Source organism: Diospyros lotus, chromosome 11 (genome assembly GCF_014633365.1).
Source record: "Diospyros lotus cultivar Yz01 chromosome 11, ASM1463336v1, whole genome shotgun sequence".
NCBI lineage: Eukaryota > Viridiplantae > Streptophyta > Magnoliopsida > Ericales > Ebenaceae > Diospyros > Diospyros lotus.
The window spans coordinates 12,079,747-12,085,690 of NC_068348.1; positions in this window are offsets into that span (position 1 = coordinate 12,079,747).

The window sequence follows — 5,944 nt, forward strand, 5'->3', positions numbered from 1 at the left end:
AGAAGGAAAAAAGGGCTTCTACCGGAGAATTAGACAAAGATTGGAGCAGCGGAGAGAGAAGCTTTGGAGAAAAAGGGATACACATGGCATTGGAGAAAGATAAGATAAGGGAAATTAGTTACTTAGGTTGTGTTCTCTTTACTTTTTAATTTTCAATTTTGAGTTTTGAATTTATTTTTAATTTTCTGTTTTGATAGTCTATTTTTAGAAAATTGAAAATGTGTTCTCTTTATCATTTTGAAAAACTATTTCTCAAAATAAAAAATTAAAAAATGCGTTCTCTTTGAACTTTTGAAAATAATTTTGTAATAATATTTTATTCAATAAATTTGATTATTCTGTAAATTAAAAATATTCAATGTTAATATATTATTAAAAAATATATACATTTTAAAGTTAATGAATTTTATAATATTTTTTTCTATTATAATAATAAAATACAAATAAATAAATGTGTTTTGAGTTTTAAGTTTGTTTTGGATGAAAACACTCAAAATAACTTTTTGTTGTTTTGAGTTTTCTTTGTAATTATTTTTTTTTGTTTTCAAAAATGTATTTTTAAAAACAGTAAAGAGAACGAGTTTTCTTTATTTTAAAAAATTGAAAACTAAAAATAACTTGAAAACAACAAAGAGAACGCAGCCTTATTTTTTCCTGTTTTTTGTGCTCACACCATTTTTTTTTTAATCCATAGTTGGGAAGCCTCATCTAGAGGAGATTGAACTGAGCAGCGATTGATTATTAAAGGAAAGGCCAAGCTATAAGGAAGGGGGGATAGATTGGAGCGCGACCATTAAAGTAATCAAGGAAAGGAGGAGGACAATGCCCTGAAGCAGCCTCACACAAGGCCAAGGCGCACACAACAATAAGGCAGAAGATGGACGCAGGCAATCTATAATACCCTAGAATTTTCAAAGGGTTCAAAAGTAATTTATTTGAAGGCAAAAATAAAATTATTAGAAATTTTGGAGTTTAAGTATAAAATTATCATATCTCATGTTTCGTTTGGTCATCACGTTGTTTAAATGGGTTTTGGGATATTGAAAAATGGCTGTGATAACAAAATAGGTCGTCGAATCAACGGGAGGGAATGCCTCGGGACTTAGATGTCTAAAAGAAAGGGTATGAAGTTATTAAACATATCAAAATATGATTTATGACATTGAAAGAAGTCAAAATAAAGACAGTTCAGTACAACTTCGATTCAGCTTAAATTATCGAATTATCGTAGGAAACCTTTGAAAAATCAATGGAACCTAGAGGGGACTCCGATTTTTTTGTAAAGAACAACCTTGAGCTAGTTTTGGTATGAAACAATTCCCCGGTGAGAACGCTGGAGCGGAATCGTCTTTATCGAGTAATCTTGTGTTATTAATTTTACATTTTTGGTATTGAAATGCAAATTAATTTGATATTTAAGGGGGTATTTACAATTTAAGAAAGTTCTCAAATGTAATTAAGATGGATATTGGGGTTTAAGGTGCAATTCCCATATATATACTAGTGTATTTTATAGATATATATATATACACATCCACGTGCGTATGGCTGCAAGGTGGCTTCAGCGAAGCTTCTGGGAAGCTTCATGGCCAAATTGCTTGGAGTAATGGCCAAGTTTGGATGCAAAAGTGGTGTCCAAGGCTGTTTAAGTCGGTGGAAAGCCTATAAATAGGGAGCAAATTAAGAGCAAATAGCAGGAATGAACACTACAAGAAAAATAAGTTTTAGTGACGGAATTATTCCATCGCTAATTAGCGACAGATTAGCGACGGAATATCCGGGATTAAATTTAGCGACGAGAGACCCGCCACTAAATTTAGCGACGGATTTAGCGAAGGAATCCCTATCTCTAAAATAGAAAAAATAAATAAAATTTCAAATTTAAATTTTAGTGACTAGATGAGCTCGTCGCTAAAAAGAAAAAAAAAATTAATTTTAAATTTTAGCTATAGGACAAGCCCGTCTCTAAAAAGAAAAAATAAATAAAATATAAACTTTAAATTTTAGCGACGAGCTAACCCATCGCTAAAAAGAAAAAAAAAATTAAAATTAAAATTTTAGCGACGTGTTAACCCGTCGCTAAAAGAGAGAAAAATAAATTTTAATTTTAAATTTTAAATTTTAGCGACGGGATAACCCATCGCTAAAAAGAAAAAAATAAAATTTAAATTTAAATTTTAAATTTTAGCGACGGGATTTCTCGTCACTAAAAGGAAAAAAAAATGTAAACTTTAAATTTTAGTGACGGTTAGACCCAACGCTAAATAGAAAAAAAAATTAAAATTTTAGAGACGGCAAACCTGATGCTAAAAAGAAAAAAAAAATTAATTTTAAATTTTATGGAGACGATCTTGTTGCTAAAAAAAATTTAAATTTAAATTTTAACAATGGGCAAACCCATCGTTAAAAAGAAAAAAAAATAAAATATAAATTTTAAATTTTATCGACGGACCAACTCGAAGCTAAAAAAAAAAAAAAAATTTAAAATTAAAATTGTAGTGTAGTTTATATTTAAATTAAAAAAATCCATAATTTATATTTAATGTGAAATTCATACTTTAATTTCACATTTTAGCAACTAAATTTATATTTTTGACTCAATTTAATCAAATATACTTTTTTTTTGTGACAACTTAATTTTTTTATTATTTTGATTACATCTACGAATTTGTATTTATCGTTAATTTTTAATTTTTTTATTACATTTATCTTTGATTACATCAAAGTAAATGGGTTAAATTGATTAAAAAATAAAGATATAGTAATTAAATTAACTTAAAAAACAAATAAAGAAGTGTAATTAAATAACAAAAAATTTAAGTGACTTTACAAAAAAAGCTTAAAAATACATAATTGAATAATATGCTGTCCTTTAGTGGATACTCATCTTTTTAATTTATCTCTTCTTTTTATTTTAAATTTATCAATTAACTCATTTAATTTAATTTAATTCAAATAATTTATTTTTTAATTAATTAATTTAATTCAATTAATTAGTTTAAAAAATTTTAAACTATGAGCTTCCCCACAAAGTTTTCATAGTTAAATGTAAAATTTATAAAAATTTCAATTAACTTCAAAATAAGAACAAAATTTTTTGTTGCTAATATAATAATTTATAAATTTCTATTTGAATTAGTAATGAAATAAAATTAATAAATATTAAAATTAATATTCATGAAATAAGTTTAGAAAATTTTAGAGTGTAAATGTAATATTGAAAAGTTTGGAAGAAAATACTATAAATATATTTTATACAAATTATTAATCAAGGAGTCTTTCAGATCAGTTGGTTCACGCACGTGACTTCCTCCTAGGTGGTTGGGGTTTCGATTCAAGGGGTAGGCAACTGAAGCATTATTGCTGGGAAATAATACTAACGTGGCCACATAGCGAGCAGAGGAAATTGACCCGTTGCGAAATCCGTCGCTAAACTATTTAGCGATGGATTTTTAAGGTTTAGTGACGTAATTTTTCATCACCAAATGTAGGATTTTTTGTAGTGGGAAATGGAGAAATGTCAGTAAGCGACGATGGATGAAACAGGGCAAGATTGTGGTGGCCGAAGGGAACGGGCTACACGCAAGCTGGTGGTGGAAGGGGAAGGGGCACGAGCTGAAGTAGAGGCAATTGGTGGTGGTCGTGGCGGGTCGTAACAAGTGGACATCAACCATGGCCGCAAGCTGCGACCATGGCAGCGTAGACAGAGGGCGAGCAGCAACGAGGAGAAGGCTAGCTAGTGGTTACGCGGGGTTAGGAGCGGTTGGTAGTGGTCGTGGCGAGCGTTTGAGGTGGTCGGAGTTGGCCGCACAGCAAGCCATGGCCATAGCCGCGAGCTTGCTGCAGCTGGGCAGCATCCATAGCGGCCGGAGTAGCCGCGATAATGGCTGCTAGAGCTTGGGGCGACGACCGGCGGGGTGGGGGAAGGCTGGCAAGGTTGGGGGGTGGCCGGCGATGGCAGTAGCAGCCGGCGGCTGGCGCACGCTGAAGGCTGGCCGAGAAGTTAGTTCGCTCGCAGGAGGCTGGAGGAAGAAGATGAAAGAAAAAAAAAAGAAAAAAGAAAAGAGAAAAAGGAAAAGGAAAAGGGAAAATTGAAGAAATAGAGGAAAAATAAGGAAAAATATGAAAAATCTTTCAAAAAATCACAGAAATTTTGAAGGATTAATTTGAGGTTAGAGGAGCATGTTAAAGCTAGAAAATTATTCAGACACGCATTTCGAGGCTTAGAATGCATTACGAGGCGAAAATTGACTTTTTGAATAAGGTGAGTGGTTCGATTCTAGTCTTACCCATTGTCTTGAAAATGATTTGGTGTGTGTGTAATGGGTTCAGGTGAGCGGTTCTACCATCCCGAGCATAGGTTGCATGTGTTTGAACTAGTTTCGGCGTGCGGTTATACCCTCCGAAATTTGGGTTATATCGTGTAGGCATTTTACTTATGTACTTGTGGTATCGTATGCATATTGGACATGTGGTATATTGCACCAACTATTTTTACTTATAAAAGAGTTGGTGCATGGCGTGTGGTTTATCATATCATCGGGGTATTGATTTTCGTGTTGTGGTTATGTTCGTGGGGGACGGGATGGGGTTTTCTTGAGAATGGGGCAAGGTTAATCTTGGTGATCGGGTGACACGGTAGGACCCTCGTGGATTAAGTATGTCACGGTAAGGTCAACCCCAAAGGTGTGTGAAATAGATTTTCCACGGGAGGTTGAGTATGCTAGGGAGATTTCTCAAGTTAGACGTGTTTCATGTTGTCATTGTCTGTATATGTCATGCTTGTGCTTGTTTCATGCATTTAGTAAACTGTATCATACCATCACTTAGATGTTTTATCATCTAATCTGAGTTATGCCCCTAGAACATTCAACGTTCTAGTCAGGGACTATTGCGAAGGCGAGGACGTGGCCAATTGAGGGCTAACGGTGTTTAGTATGATAGCTGTTATAGTATTTTGAGGCTATAGTATTTACTTTGATATAGGTATGAACGGCTGTATGATAATGTTGTTATCATTTGGTAGCTTTGTACAACGTATTTTATTGTGGAAATACCACGTAAGAATCTCGTGGAAGGCCACGACATTTTGATGTTATTATATCTGCTGTGTTATTCTATGACTCATTTAGTTTAAGATTACTGTTCTTGTTAGTTAAACGGGCAAGGCTGGGGTTTCCGGGATCTTATCTGCATGTGAAGATTATTCTTGAAATCACTGCGGATGCTGGCCATCGTATGTGTCGAGCATGTTAAAGCATGTGATGATTGTTCTTGATGCATCGCGTGTGATGAACTTGAAAAAAAAAAAAAAAGATTCTCGGGGATTCCTTTATAGTGACACGCTTGACAAGGCGAGGTGTTACACAAGCGATGAGTGATAGTTGTTCGGATCCAACATCCAGATTTATTCTACTCTTCTATTTGATCTCTTATCATGAACTAATTCTATTTTCTATCGCTTTGATATAGCCTAACTTTGAGAACACAATTGGAATTTTCATGTGAACTTAATGTTGTGTTTTTCCATGATTGGGTGTTTTTTCCTTTATTCTTAATGCTTGCAATTTTTTGGCTAATTATTATTTAATATATTAAATCATACTTTTACCCTGAGATAACTTATGATTTAGACTTTTAGGATTAAACACCATTAGTTGATTGAAAGTTAGAGATTCTTTTCCACGACTAGTGTTGTAACGCCCTGTTTTTCTCGAGCGTTAAATAACTTAAAAATTTTGGAGATATATTTTTTTTCAACATAAACTCAATATAAATCATTCCCCGACAATTCCGATCTAACTTCTCAGTATACCAAAGTAGGGATCAATAAGTTAAGACAAGTAATCATCATAAATGCGAAAATAATAATCGAAACCTGATATGGTACATAATCAAATTCACTTAAATTATAACATAAGAATCCGTACCATAGTATATTTTT